General features: G+C 38.3%; 2 protein-coding genes across 6 annotated transcripts in view; both read left to right on the plus strand.

The window, feature by feature from the left end:
* Positions 1-15,984, plus strand: part of LOC142334606 (delta(3,5)-Delta(2,4)-dienoyl-CoA isomerase, mitochondrial-like) — a 440,398-nt gene that overhangs the window by 175,982 nt on the left and 248,432 nt on the right. The window lies entirely within an intron of this gene.
* The window catches only part of LOC142334605 (receptor expression-enhancing protein 1-like), a 129,260-nt gene continuing 125,987 nt past the window's right edge, over positions 12,712-15,984 (plus strand). For all 4 annotated transcript variants that reach the window (XR_012758837.1, XR_012758838.1, XM_075382770.1 and 1 more), the window contains exon 1: positions 12,712-12,723. The gene's annotated coding sequence lies outside the window, so the exon portion shown is untranslated. The remainder of the gene's footprint in view (positions 12,724-15,984) is intronic.

Raw genomic sequence — 15,984 nt, forward strand, 5'->3', positions numbered from 1 at the left:
GTTATCATTAGTATAGTTAGATTTACTTGAAGACGATATAACCTCAGTCTTGTTGAGAAATTCTGATCTACATGAGCACTGCTGATTCTCTTTCATAGATATCAATATCAGCAATAAAATGTTGTCACGCAGGTTAGACTCGATCAGCAATTTGAAATAAGATTGAAATAGATTTGTGTCTCGGCCAACAATCGAAAATGTCTGTCTATAGGGTTTTCAATCCAAGCTTCTTATTAAGCAACCGAACATGATTACTGAAAGTAATGCTTACTTCATTTTTAATTAGCTCCGGTACCATTATAAACAAGCGTTCACTAACTAAAATCTGGCCGTTACCAGCCTGATATTTTTTCCCATACTAAAATTTGTTTCCGGAGAATACGGATATTGAAATGCCGCTATTTAATAATTATACGCTATTGAAATGCCTCGTTAATAATATGAAAAATTCCAGATGAGTTATAATGTCGGATATTAGGTTGAAAATCTCAGTTTTGTAGCACCGCAGACTGGTAGATTTTTACATGATGTTTTAATTATCTTCAAATTAGATGAATTCAGGTTTTGAAAGGGGCCTAAAATTTTTCTTTTCTCAATGTTTTTGCGTTTAATTCTGATGTTCTGTCGTGAATTACTCTCCACTGTTTAATAATCATAAAGGTTATCAGACCAAAATCTCATCATTAGTATTTCTGAACAAACAAAAGAAGTTGAAACTTCAGATAACTGGTGACCAAATTTTAAAAAAAAGCAGGTCACGTTCCGAAAAACACTTCAAAGAATTGATATAACTAAGAACCTGACAATCAGCTTTGTTCTAAAAAATATCAAACTATGACGTTCAACAAAGCTTAAATTGATATAAAAAGATCTTCACATTCAACAAAGATCTGTGACCAAATATAAACTATTTAAATTAAATTTTTTCCCAAAACTATAGTTTTGAGAAGATCAATTAAAACAAAACATTATATAAATACTGACACTACAAGTCTTCAGAATGAGAACACAGAACAAAAAATAAGGAAATCAATAACAGACAATGCTAATGGGGCAACAACAGAAATTTGACAAAAATCAGAATTTTTTGAAAACTGGTGGCGTCGAAATTCAAAAACATAGCAGGACAAGTCCTGACGTACAATTCAAAAAATTTTCATAGATAAAACAAAAACTAGGCCAAAAATGGACTATGAGTGAATTGGGAAAACCATTTCCAAAAAATCAGATCAACAAAATTAAAAAAAAACTGAAAATCAATGTCAAAATGACGCATGTGAACATAGAAACCACAAGCAAGAAAGAGAAATTTGGTTCAAACAAAAAACTAGGCCTAGAATGAACTATGAGTGGATTGGAAAAACCACCATTAAGAAAAAAATTCAATAAAAAAAATCAAAAAAAGTAAAAATCAAAATGAAATTGCCGCAAAAACACTCCGCAAAAACACTCGCGTTTTCGCTCCACTTCCTGTTTCGGCGTGACCAAAATCACGACTCCAATTTTACTTAAAAATCACAAAAATGTGTGAACAGATCTCAAAGACAGTGCCCCAATACAATTCAAATTCTTTGAATAGTAAAAATAGAAAACCTGAGACTTAAACCCTTTAACATGACATGACAACAAAACTTGAGAAGTCTCACACAGCAACTATTAGCAGTTCCATGAGGTAAAAATCAAAAATAGAAAAGCTCAGGAAAACGTTTCCAGAATAAATGCTACCTGATTCATGGAAAATTGCAGCTTAGCAATTGACGACAGTTCGGAGCACTAGACGGCCCAAAGCTTAAAAATATATCAAAAGAAAACTAAAAAAATGCAAACTTTTGTTAATAGCTTTTGAAAACAAATAATTTTGAAGTCACAAAAATTGGTATCTGTCACAACTAACCTTCAATTAGATTCATATTTGCCTCAATGTCAACTGATAAAAACTGTTATTAATGAGAGTAAGTGATAAGGAAACTCAAAAAACAGTAAACTAGTTAAGAATTAAAGAACTCCCTAAATGCTCTGGAAACAATATCTGACAAAAAAATGTTAAAATCTTAAGATATCAATTGAAACCATTAATTAGCTTCTCTTACTCCTCAGTAGAGAGCCAATGGGACCATTCACTGATTAGTCAAAGCATCAGGACAACAGAAAGAATTTAAAAACGGTAAAAACAAAAATCACTGGCATTTTATTGATACAAACAATGTCTAAGTCATTAAATCAGGAGGAAAAAACAGAAAAAAAAGATGAAAATTGTCACACGTAAAAAAAATTTCACCGCAGAGTGCTTTAGAGAAGAAAGCTCCTCAAAGTGCTTTAATTCCAAATTTCTAACGATAATTTGAAGAAAAATTACGCTTTACGCCTACTTTCGCTTTTTTGTTCCATTTAGTACTCCGGTGTGACTAAAATCACCACTCTTAATTGAGTTTTCATTGGCGGGAAAACTTTAAAAAAGCGCACCTATACAACCTAAATGTTTTGGAATATTAATGAATAAAAGAAAATATAGCTTCACTTTACTGCGAAAATTTGATTCAAGATAACTTGCGAGATCTGCTCTCGGCTGACGCGTTCAATCAAATTTTTTGTGTGCTCAGAGAAACCTAGAGTATAATTGTTCAAATTAGACTTTCTGTTTCCAATGCAGATAGCCAACTTTTTGAATCGCATACTGGATTTCTTTCCGAAAATCCATTCACCATTAAACGTACAACATACGTCAAAGAGTAATTTTTACTTTTGGCTGATGACTGCTGAAACATGAAACAAGGCCACTCGACCATGCATGTAATAATTTATTGAAATTTATCGACGATTGAATTAATTTGTCATAACTGACGAAAACAGACACCTGTTCGTATTGTTTTCTAGTGTGCAATAACAATTCAACTGAAGATGTTTTTTCGTTCATTTTTTGTTATTTTTTTCTTCATTTTAGAGAAAATTAATTAAGTTTATTGGTTGCGCTGCTGAAAACCAAAAAAGGCAAATTATGATTCTAGGTGAGAACTTAAAAATGGATATGCTATTTTTTTTTGAATCCACAAGCCCAAATATAAATATCAATATGTTTTTTTCATTTTCCCTAATTATTAAAAGTAATTTTTTTAGCTGATAAAAGAGTCCACAAACATGAAAGGTAACTAAAAAACCCAATGAGTGCCGTCGCTCAATTTACAAAATTGAGTATATCCTCATTTGTAAGAATTGGTTTATCAATTTTAGTTCATTGTTCATTGGGAGCCAAGTTTTCCTTCAGATTTTTATTCAAAATCAGACAAATACTAGGGTAGACCCACTATGGGCTCTTTTTGCAGCCTTAAAGTATAAAGAGTTAGGGCTACTTATTTCTGCGCGCGAAGTAGGCTTACCTATATCTCTTAGACTATCCGACTTAGTAAAACACTGAAGATATACTTCAATTAAAATGATGTATAAAAGAGTTAACACCGGAGTCGGAGGTATACACATCGTGCAACTACTCTAATAGACTGAATATAGATAGTAGAGTTCTCTCTATAAAAAAGAGAACAGTGTCGTCTCAGTCTTTGATTGGATGGAGGTGTACATCCAGTATTTCTACTGCTACATCCATCCGAGGTTCAGAGTTTTAGATCCAGATTTGTGAACTGTAGCAGAAATGCGCTGGATGTGTCATCCTCGATGACTAGTAGAGTGAACAGTTGTATTCCCTCTGAAGTGGTGGTATGAATTGGGCTATTGTTTGAAACCCCTGTCAGTAAAGTAGTGACTAGTGTCGTCAGTGAAGGGTTCATCTGATTGTAGAACCAGTGATGGTGCCGGTTAGAGGGTGTGCTGGCCAGTCACGTCAGTCCTGTTAGAGTACCCAACTGCTCTCACTGTCATGTAGTGAGGATTTGTTCCCAGTTGGAGGACCGCTTATAATCTGTAGTCTCTGTGTGGTTTGTACGAGGAGATTTCTATTTATCTCCATCTGATACAAAGTTTGAACCAGTCGGATTTACTAGCTTACCTTCTGGTGGAAATCCATCTTTTAGCTACTGTGTGAGCTACTTTCCCCATTAGATTTACTAGTTTAATCTAATGCGTACTTAGTAAGCCCCACCCGGAGGAAGAAGAAAAGAACTGATCCTGATCTTTAATTGTGAAAAAGAAGAAAGGATTATAGAAAAGAAATAGCATATTTAGAGTAAGAGAAATAGAAAGAACAGAAAAAACTGAAATTTTAATTGAGTTTGAAAAAGCAGTGAGTATTTAGTTTTTGAGGGACTGTGAGCCCGATGTTGTAGGACTGTGGCCTACGTCCAATGTTCGAACCCAAAATCAGGGGCCCGATTGTCACGATCCCTAAAGAAATCCAAAAATTCTTGATCACGTGCCAGGCAAGCTGCAAAGGCACGAGGGAAGAGGTCAATGTTACAGTGTGAACGCAACGCGAGGAGATGGTAGAGGATCTGCTGTGTCTCCTCTGCTGATGTTTCTCGAATGTCCAACTTGTCCGTTATCCAGTCTCTGTAGAGGAGGTTGAAGGTGCTGCCATACATGCACATTGTGGCTCCTCCCTCTACACACTGGAGATACTCGATCAGAATAAGAATTGGACGGTTGGTCTTTGCATAAAGTGGCGTGAACAGGCAGTAATTTTTTATTGGATTGAAATTCTGAAGAGTGCCTTCACAATAATTATGTTGAAATATATAGCTATAATTCAGATAGTAGGGTGAAGTCAGCTTTGTGTTAGCATACTGGAGACGCGAATTCATGTGAATGAGTGGGTTTGTCCTGTGGAAGTTGTGATGGACAAATAAATAGTTGTGGATAGTGTATAACATTTTCATTCTGTTGACCTTGTGTGTTTCGTTATTTACATCAATCTGTGTCGGATGTAAGAAACCAAATTGAAGATAAAAGGGGTGATATCTCTGGTAAATACGGTAAGGAGCGACATCGCGAGTAAAAAAAGTATTTAAATAGTCCTTCTTGCGGTCCGCAAGATTGAAGAAGTATTTACATTGGTGCCAGAAACTTTCAGTGAAGCGATGATTGATTGGGAAATGGGGACACTCTACTGGGAGGTCTCTATCCCGACCTTCTTGGACATATTCGTTCTCCAAATGTCCAAGAGAGCAGGAACTGGATATGGGTTTGAGGGTGTGTTGTAGTGGTGGCAACGTGTAGTTGATCTGCCCAGGGACATGAATACCAAGAACTTTATCGATGCCGAAAGGATTTGTAAATTGGTGGAATCGGAAATTTGGGCCTGGTGCTCTAATGCGATTCTTTCTCGCGAGAAGATGAGGGCCCTATGCTTTTTGAGGGGCATGCAGTGTGCCGAGCAGGCAACAGTGGAGCCTGGATTGGGGATGAGCGCATATGATAGATTTCATGTGCTGTGGCTCTTGGGCGTCTTCTGGGTGAAGGGTCGGTGCACGGATAGTTATCCGTCGACGTCGGTTGATCGTAGGTTGTTGGTTGTGGGAAAGACGGCTGTGAACGAAAAGGTGGAATGGTTGGACAATACTATGATTGAGGTGCGTGTGGTTGTTGTGTAGAGGGTGTGGGCATCACTTGTGGTGGGTCCACCAGTGGTTGGGAGCGTGGTCGAGATCCACGAATCCTTCCAGAGTATGCCCAGTTTGGCTCAACCCTTTCAGCCGTAGAGCGGCCTGATTGTTCTGCGATGGCTACTTCATCGGCCCAGGTGGAAATATTTGAAGGTTGCGGTGGTTGTGACATGGACATCGCTGTGTGGGTGGTTGTCCCAAATATTGGAGGTGGCGGTGAAACCGGTTTGTCTCCTTGAAGGAGTAGCTCTTAAGACGAGCTTTGTTGTCCAACAAGAACCGAGGGTGAACTTGTGCGGCTCACGATATACAGATGGAGTTCACATGAAGAGGAGGATGAGGTGGCGGGTGAAGGTAATGGGTCCATCAGCGCATAATTTGCTGCGTCCACAGATTGTGGCTGTGGTGAGGGTTGAGCCATCGTAAAGAGGGCTGGTGTTTGCATCTTGCAAACTGGTTCTGGTACTGGGTGAAGCAGCACCAACGGTGTGAGAGGTGAGGGCAGGATGTCCTCAACTTCCAGCTTAATGAGGTCGTACGCTGTGAGGTCGAAATCTGGAGGAATTGGTGAATATCCTTCCAGTGTGCTGAAACAAAAAAGGTATTTATTAAAAAAGGTATGTATTTAGTACTAAATAGACTGAAAAGAGGATCTTACGGAGTTTTTTGATAATCAGGGTCATTCTCGAAAAAATCTTTTGAAAGTGAGAGGCCTCCTGAGTTTTTGCTTTTGTTAGGCTGAGAAATGTCTAAGTGTAAGGATTGGAAATTCGGTTTTCTCTTTGACGTTACTAGTAAGCCATAAATTTCATAAATAGAGGCGGGAAGAGTAAATGTTTTGTGTTCGTTCGAATTATTGTGTACCGGAGAAGAAAATTTCCTATAAAAATTTTCAAAATTTTTGTGTAATAAATTCAATGCAGTTTGAGAGTGAGAAATAATACAATAAACGGAGGGCTTGCATCGTTTTATAGGGGAGGGTGTTTTATATTGTGAGGAATCAGATTGAAGCACGTGGAAAATTGTTTGTGAAAATACTCCAAAAAATCGAGGGGTGATGGTTTTAGCTAGTGAAATATTAGGGCCTAAAAGTGCTTTAATCTTATAAGCATTAAATGCGCTATGAAATAGTCCAAAAAGGCATTAAAAATTTGAATACAGTCCAAATAATGGCTATTTCTTTTAATACGTACCAGGGGTATCCAAAGATTCCGATGAGGGATTTTTTTATATAGTTGCCGTTGATTAAGTCTCGTCAATCAAGACGGCGAAGTGTAAACTCTCTTCCGTTAAAAAAATTTATTAAAGTAATAGTGATATTCATTTTGTAGTTGCGGGAATTGTGCTCGTTATTGTGCTTGTTTTGCAAGATCTGCAAAAATTAACAGCTTTTGCTACTTCAAATTTGTTGACGGTGTCATCTACTAATTCTTAGCTTACCTTTTGGTGGAAATCCACCTCTTAGCTACTGTGTGAGCTACTTTCCCCATTAGATTTACTAGTTTAATCTTATGCGTATTTAGTAAGCCCCACCCGGAGGAAGAAGAAAAGAACTGATCCTAATCTTTAATTGTGAAAAAGAAAAAAAGGATTATGGAAAAGAAATAGCATATATAGAGTAAGAGAAATAGAAAGAACAGAAAAAATAGAAATTTTAAGTGAGTCTGAAAGAGCAGTGAGTCTTTAGTTTTTGAGGGACTGTGAGCCCGATGTTGTAGGACTGTGGCCTACGTCCAATATTCGAACTCGAAATCAGGGGCCCGATTGTCACGATCCCTAAAGATATCCAAAAATTCTTGATCACGTGCCAGGCAAGCTGCACGGGCACGAGGGAAGAGGTCAATGTTACAGTGTGGACGCAACGCAAGAAAATGGTAGATGATCTGTGTCTCCTCTGCTGATGTTTCTCGAATGTCCAACTTGTCCGTTATCCAGTCTCTGTAGAGGAGGTTGAAGGTTGTGGCATACATGCACTTTGTGGCTCCTCCCTCTACACACTGGAGATACTCGATAAGAATAAGAATTGGACGGTTGGCCTTTGCATAAATTGGCGAGAACAGGAAGTAATTTTTTATTGGATGGAAATTCCTAAGAGTGCCTTCAAAATAATTAGGTTGAAATATATAGCTATAATTCAGATAGTAGGGTGAAGTCAGCTTTGTGTTAGCATACTGGAGACGCGAATTCATGTGAATGAGTGGGTTTTTCCTCTGGAATTTGTGATGGACAAATAAATAGTTGTGGAAAGTGTGCAACATTTTCATTCTGTTGACCTTGTGTGTTTCGTTATTTACATCCATCTGTGTGGGATGTAAGAAACCAAATTGAAGATAAAAGGGGTGATATCTCTGGTAAAAATGGTTAAGAGCGACATCGCGAGTAAAAAAAGTGTTTAAATACTCCTTCTTGCGGTCCGCAAGATTGAAGAAAAATTTACATTGATGCCAGAAACTTTCAGTGAAGCGGTGATTGATTTGGATATGGAGACACTCTACTGGGAGGTCTCTATCCCGACCTTCTTGGACATATTCGTTCTACAAATGTGCAAGAGAGCAGGAACTGGATGTGGGTTTGAGGGTGTGTTGTGGTGGTGTCAACTTGTAGTTGATCCACTCAGGGGCACGAATACCAAGAACTGTATCGATGCCGAAAGGATTTGTAAATTGGTGGAATCGGAAATTTGGTCCTGGTGCTCTAATGCGTTTCTTTCTCGCGAGAAGATGAGGGCCCTATGCTTTTTGAGGGGCTTGCAGTGTGCCGAGCAGGCAACAGTGGAGCCTCGATTGGGGATGAGCGAACAGGATAGATTTCATATTCTGTGGCTCTTGGGCGTTTTCTGGGTGAAGGGTCGGTGCACGGATAGTTATCCGTCGACGTCGGTTGATCGTAGGTTGATGGTTGTGGGAAAGACGGCTGTGAACTAAAAGGTGGAGTGGCTCAACCATACCATGATAGAGGTGCGTGTGGTTGTTGTGTAGAGGGTGTGGGCATCACTTGTGGTGGGTACACCAGTGGTTGGGAGCGTGGTCAAGATCAACGAATCCTTCCAGAGTATGCCCAGTTTGGCTCAACCCTTTCAGCCGTGGAGCCGCCTGATTGTTCAGCGATGGCTACTTCATCGGCCCAGGTGGAAATACTTGTAGGTTGCGGTGGTTGTGACATGGAAATCGCTGTGTGGGTGGTTGTCCTAAATATTGGAGGTGGCGGTGAAACCGGTTTGTCTCCTTAAAGGAGTAGCTCTTGTGCCGCTCACGATATACAGATGGAGTTCACATGAAGAGGAGGATGAGGTGGCGGGTGAAGGTAATGGGTTCATCAGCGCATAATTTGCTGCGTCCACAGATTGTGGCTGTGGTGAGGGTTGAGCCATCGTGAAGAGGACTGGTGTTTGCATCTTGCAAACTGGTTCTGGTACTGGGTGAAGCAGCACCAACGGTGTGAGAGTTGAGGGCAGGATGTCCTCAACTTCCTGCTTAATGAGGGCGTACTCTGTGAGGTCGACATTTGGAGGAACTGTTGAATATCCTTCCTGTGTGGTGAGAGTGACTACTGGGGAGTTGCTGAAACAAGAAAGGTATTTAATACAAGTACTAAGTAGACTGAAAAGAGGATCTTACGGAATTTTTTGATAATCAGGGTCATTCTCGAAAAAATCTTTTGAAAGTGATAGGCCTCCTGAGTTTTTGCTTTTGTTAAGGCTGAGAAAGGTCTAAGTGTAAGGATTGGAAATTCGGTTTTCTCTGTGACGTTACTAGTAAGTCATAGCTTTCATAATTAGAGGCGGGAAGAGTGATTGTTTTGTGTTTGTTCGAATTATTGTGTAGGGAGAAGAAAAATTCTTATAAAAATGTTCGAAATTTTTGTGTAATAAAATCAATGCAGTTTGAGAGTGAGAAACGTTACAATAAACGGAGGGCTTGCATCGTTTTTTTGGGGAGGCTGGCTTTTATTGTGAGGAATCAGATTGAAGCACGTGGAAAATTGTTTGTGAAAAAACTCCAAAAAATCGAGGGGTGATAGTTTTAGCTAGTGTAATATTAGGGCCTAAAAGTGCTTTAACGTTATAAGCATTAAATGTGCTATGAAATAGTCCAAAAAGGCACTAAAAATTTAAATACAGTCAAAATAATGGCTATTTCTTTTAATACGTACCAGGGGTATCCAAAGATTCCGATGAGGAATTCTTTTGTATAGTTGCCGTTGATTATGTCTCGCCAATCAAGACGGCGAAGTGTAAACTCTCTTCCGTTAAAACATTTCATCAAAGTAATAGTGATATTCATTTTGTAGTTGCAGGAATTGTGCTTGTTTTGCAAGATCTGCAAAATTAACAGCTTTTGCTACTTCAAATTTGTTGACGGTGTCATCTACTAATTACATAAATTTCTTCTTATCGATGGACGTAGTCCAATCGTGTTGACTATATATGCTCAGTTGTGGTGCTGTAAAGTCCGCGTGGGTGACTTTACAGCACCACAACTTCGTCAGGCGTGAAAGTTCTGACGGAGTTTCGCTTTTTAATTGGATTAGGCGTTAAGCGGTATGACTCATCGATGCGGTATGACCCATGCGCATCTAGTGAGAATTGTTGATCAAAATTATCCGATTTACATGATGCTTTAATTGACCAGGGGAAGGATTTACGTGTGACTTGGTCTACAAACTGAAGTTTGTTTTGGTAAAATAGAGGAATGCGTTCAAAAGATTGGTTTTCTAATACATAAAGGGATAATGCTACATCTTTAAATTAAAAAAGTGAAATAATTCGTGAGCTTTTAAGTGTAGCGAATATGTGTCGCTGTCCGGTAATAACATATCCTACAAATTGGAATCTTTGTGTTAGGAGAATAACTGCTGTTTGTTTGAGATCACGGTCCAAATTGCACTGTTTTTTGTAAATAGATAGACTCGTGTGGTCCATTTCAAGTAGAACCCTGCTAACCATATAATCAAGTTTCGCATCTACTTGTACATTTGGGTGTACAGCAACGAAAGTTTGTACTTTTCAACTTTGCGATAATTGGGTGATTCTTGTGGAATGAAATATCCATTGCGGATATCTGCTTTAGTGTACGGTGTGATGGAAGGTGCTTTATTAGGGATAGTTATGTGTACATCTTTAATTTCGGCAGATGCTTTGCCTTTGATAACGCTAAAACCTTAGTGGTACTTAACAAAAATGTCTTGGTTTTGTGATGCATAATAGGGGCGATCTTCATTGCATTTATGGAGAGGTTTTGAGAGAAATTCAAAACGAGAAAGTGCATATCCGTCATAAAGGTGTTTTTGAAAATGGCTAGTGTACATAAGTGCATTATGTTGATGACCAGAGGTAGTTTCATTAATTTCTAGTGTTTCAATGAAATAGCGTTTTTGAAATTGAACCATACGTGCATATGGTTTACCAACATCAAAAATACTACAGTGATTGTTGGGTTCCCCAAATAACTGTCGCTTTGATAGCGTGATTTGGAGGAGAGTAGCTTTGTTCAAGGTCGCATTTAATACGGGTTTCGCCATAGTAAATGCTTTCTGACTTTACATCAAAACTAAGCGTGATGTTAGTTAATTAAAGTGAACCTCCTAGTGTACAACTGACATGAAATTAGTGTTCAGTATTTTGACCTGGACAATTAGCCCAGGGTTTATCCGTGGCATTCGGGATCCATTCATTTTCCGGTCCCGTGGATTATATACCATGTTTCCGTGTTGGAAAGCAAAAGATCTTTAGCGGTCAAGTTGAAAACGGCCTTGTTTGGCTTCAGTATTAGCTTGCCAGCGTGAATCGTTGAGTACATCGAATTGCATCATTTGTGGGTGATAGTGGTGTTTACTTATGAGACAAATGCGTGCAATTTCTCTACGATCTTCAATTTCTGCGAGAAATAAAGTTCTTTTCATATTGTTAACATACCAATTATCTTGATCCATTCTGAAGCCTCTTTTAAGTGGGATTTTGTGACAAAAACTTTCTTTGTCGCTAAATTTAGCATGTATGGCGTAGGCGCGTACCTGAAGTGTTCGAATTTGTGACAAAATTTGTACTTGAGCCGGGAGGATCTGAAAGTCTGCTGGTTTGATCTTACATTCGCCAATCTTATTGAGCTTATAATACTGCATATTTGTGATATAATTTGGGGAGCAATCATAGTGTGTGATTATTAGGTCCTGTACTTCTGATTTAGTTGTGGAGATATTGTGAGTATCTTTTTTAATAGGTTGTTTCATCGGAAGTGTGCGTGAAAATAATAAATTGAGCAATAAGAAGATTAGATTTGCAATGGACATGTTTAAGAGAGTCGAGAGTGAGGACGCTAGAATACAAAATGTCCTGCTTTGTTTTTTGCGTAACTGTCAAATTTATAATGTGTATCTTGACAAATAAAGGGTGATTGGGTTTGTTTCACTCTAAAAATAGGTGGCGCAACGGCTTGAGGTTGGAATGTCATTTTATCTTGTTCAACTACAATTTTGAACGATTGTTTTAGATTGTTTAAGTTAATCGTGTGCTCGCTGTTTCTGTACTGATGTGATTTTGCATGATTTAGAAGTTCTTTGTTTAGCTTAATTATGTAGTTGTTCACCGTTATTATGATCTCCGAAAAGGACGGGAGGGGGAACAAGGAAAATTGGGTCAAGTTTTAATGATAGAGTTAGATAAGTTCTCATAGTATCCGTTTGTATTCCGATACAATGATGAGAGTGTTGGTCACGATCTGGTGTAGGCAAGTTTGAACTTAGTGAGATTATAGATTGAGTACCTTGTAAACTAAGTGGTAGTGAGCTTTAAAATGAGAATTGACTATATTAAAGCAGTGGCTCCAGTAGGCTTGTGAGAGTAAGCGTTCATTATTTGTTACTGGTGGTGGATTAAAAGGATTACTCGCAATTTGTGATGCAGTAGGTGAAGGGAATTGAGTGCTAAGTGGGTGGGAAATAGAAGTGTCTGGGATAAAACTAAAATACTGTGGTGTAACCTTTATATTTAAAATAGTGTTTACACGGTGTATTGTTTGAGAGTAAAACAGAGCTATCGGTTTTATCTGTGTTGGCAAATTTTATAGGCTGATTGGAGAATTTTGGTGTGTTTGAATAGTTAATTAATTCAAGTTGCGACGCTCGTGGTGGATCAGGTATAATATTTAGCCTAATTGTTGTGATGAACTTATTAAATAGTCTCCATTTTGCACCCGGGAGGCTATTTACTGTGTTTCAGCTCGTGATTGTTGTTATTCACACTGATAAGAGGCCGGACATTGTTTGGGTAGCATTTGTTCTCCGCATTTGTTCGACTGATTTATTTGTCTTCTGCTAGTTTTTATTTAGATAAAAGGATTTTGACTTCGTTTAATTAGGACTTATTCAGCGCTTACTGCAGTCTTCAGACTGTATTTATTTGTCCCCAAGAATGACGGCTTTATCCCCACCGCCTCCCCCATCCGATCCGCCATGCAATATGAGCATGGGTGTATGTAAAGAACAAGGACGCGTTATCTGCGTTCGATGTAAATCTAATTGTGTTCATGGGTCGTGCCTTGGAATTGCTCAGACAACAAATTGCATTGGAATGATATTTTGGTCTTGTCCGAGTTGTTTGCCAACTTTTACAACAGAGTTATCAGCGCTTGATTGAATATCTGCTCTTGAAGTTAAATTAGAGAAAGTAGACTCGCTGATTTCGGAAATTCATTTACTGAAGCAGGAGATAAATTCTATGAAGAAACCGGATTACCCGTATCTTAGAGCTGCTTTCAGAAATCGGACTGACAGCACTGCTAGCGATCATAATTCAAAGAAACGGAAAGCTGAAACCAATGATAACGTGCAGGCAGACAAGGAGTCACAAAACAGAAAACCGAAAGTGTTCAAGACGGGCACAAATAATAATCATCAGACGACAGTCAGTGCAATTAAAAGACCACCGGAAAGACGAAATCTCCACATTGGTCGTTTAAGCAACTCTGTCTCTAAGGATGATATAAAGGATTATTGCAAGAACAAGGGAGGTGATCTACTGTGTATCCGTGTTATATCCAGGGAAGAATCTCGTCTGAAATCTTTCCACTGTGTGTTCAAATTCGATAATGAGCAAGTTGAATATCCTGATTTCTGGCCCGAAAATGTTTCATCTTCAAAATTTTATTTAAATCAGAAAGCGAGGGAATGGCTGGCCTCCTTTGATACATGACTATCTATTTTGAAATCTGTCAATAACCGTGTAAAGGTAAGTTTACATAATGCAAGATTGGTTCGCAACAAGACCTCTCAAATAAGAAATCTTATCGAAGCTAATGATTTTCACATCATAATTTTAACGGAAACGTGGATCAAAGATAACGCAAATGATTAGTGTTATCACCAGCAGTGTTGCCCTAGGGGCTATTATTACCTAAGTGCAAATAAAAAAGAAAAAATTGGCGGAGGATTAGCTGTGTTCTATGATGGAACTATTCGTGTCGATAATTTTTCAAACAAATTCTTTACGAACGCGGAGGTGGCTTTTCTGGAAATTACGTTGGACAAGTCGGTATATCTTTTGGTTTGTATATACCGTTGACCAAATACTAATGTACGTGTCTTTATAAGTGAGTTAACCTCGTTTTTGTAGGCGATATCAATATTTCTTTGGATGAATTTGGTTTGCAACACCAAGTTAGTGTGCCTACTCACAGAAATGGTGGAATTTTAGACCAAATCATTACATCCGAGGTGATTGAAGTATCAGAACCTCTTGTAAATTTTGTTACAAGCTCTGATCATGGAGTTGTGCACTTTGACCTTTTGCAAAAACACGAGAATTTAGCTGTAAAGAAGGCGTCGTGCAGGAAATGGCAAACTTTTGACGTGGTAGCCTTTGCAAAAAATATTGTTGCTCCCATTGACCGAGACAATCCTGAAAATGTTTGGAACAGTGTTTTAATGAACGGAATCAGTTATGTCGATAAGAACCATCCTTTAAAAACAAAATATGTGAGAAATCATACGTGTCTTTTTTTGATGATGAGCTCAGAACGATGAAAAGATCAAGAAGAAAATTTGAGAGAGCTTACCGAAAGAATTCAAATTCCCAAGCCAAAAGCCGGTTTCTTAATTTTGAGCTGTTTGCCAAAAAGAAAACTGAATATCTCGAAAAATGTGTCGCTAGTGAAAATAAGCGTGTTAGGTATTCTATGCTGCAGCAACTCTTGGGAAAAAACAATGTTGTCCTGCCACAGTCACTAGGGGAGCCTGAATGTCTAGCAAAGAAGTTTAATGATTTCTTTATTAATAAAATAGAAGCCGTATTAGTTTCACTACCTCTAACGAATGGCCTAGAATTGAATGAATCACATACAACTATCCTGGAGAAATTTCAAGTTTTCCCACTGGGCGATTTTACAATTACTTCTACCAAAAATTTCGAACAGTACGGCACCGAGTGATGTAATACCAACTAGGTTTCGTAAAAATGTTTTGACAAATTCTCCGGACTACTTCATTGCGTTAATCAATTTAACTCTTCAGACAGGATACTTTCCAAATCAATTCAGACAAGGAGTCGTGAGGCCGCTCATAAAGAAGTCTGACCTTGATCCTGAATTGTTGTCGAGTTATGGGCCTGTGACAAATCTAAGATTCTTGTCAAAAGTTATTGAGAGAGTTGTTTTTGAGCCACTTAACTTTTATCTGGAATCCAATAATCTCATGAGCAAGTATCAGAGCGCTTATTGTTGCTCACATTCAACGGAAACGGCTTTTCTGAAAGTCTTTAATGATCTTCTTTGCTATCTAGACGAGTCGCACTCCGTGATGTACATTGGGCTAGACTTGTCCACAGCGTTTGATTTTATTGATCATCAATTTTTATTTGAAATATTAGCGAAAAGGATTGGTTTGCAATCGGTGGTAATACTGTTTATTAAAAATTATCTTTCGCATCGTTCGCAACAAGTTATCATAAATGGATGTCTGTCTGGTGACGTTAAAGTCAATACGGTTGTGCCACAAGGGTCGGTTCTTGGTCCTTTATTTTTTCCTGTTAAATGCTGCCGTTAGAAGATAAGCTGAAAGAACTGGGATAAACTATCAGTTCTACAAAGATGATACTTTTCTTTGTTTTGTATTTGGTTCGACCCTCAGTCAATGCATGTTTGATGATTCTCTAACCTCAATTTAACGTTGGTTCAGCAATGCAAAGTTGAAATTGAATGCGGGTAAGAGTGAGTATATGATTATTCGGAAATGTAAAATTGTCAAACATGGTTCCTTACGTCTGTCTGAAGATGGTGACTACACTGAACAGGTAAAAGTTCAAGGTTGCTATATTGATTGTCAACTTACTCTGCAACGAAAGGTCAACTTTGTTTGTTCGAATTCATTTTATTTTCTCCGTAAAGTATGGTCAATTCGCGATCAGGTTAAAACATCAGTCTTAATAGAGTTGATTAGGGTTTTA

Source organism: Convolutriloba macropyga, chromosome 2, assembly GCF_964194025.1.
Source record: "Convolutriloba macropyga chromosome 2, txConMacr16.3, whole genome shotgun sequence".
NCBI classification, from domain to species: domain Eukaryota; kingdom Metazoa; phylum Xenacoelomorpha; order Acoela; family Convolutidae; genus Convolutriloba; species Convolutriloba macropyga.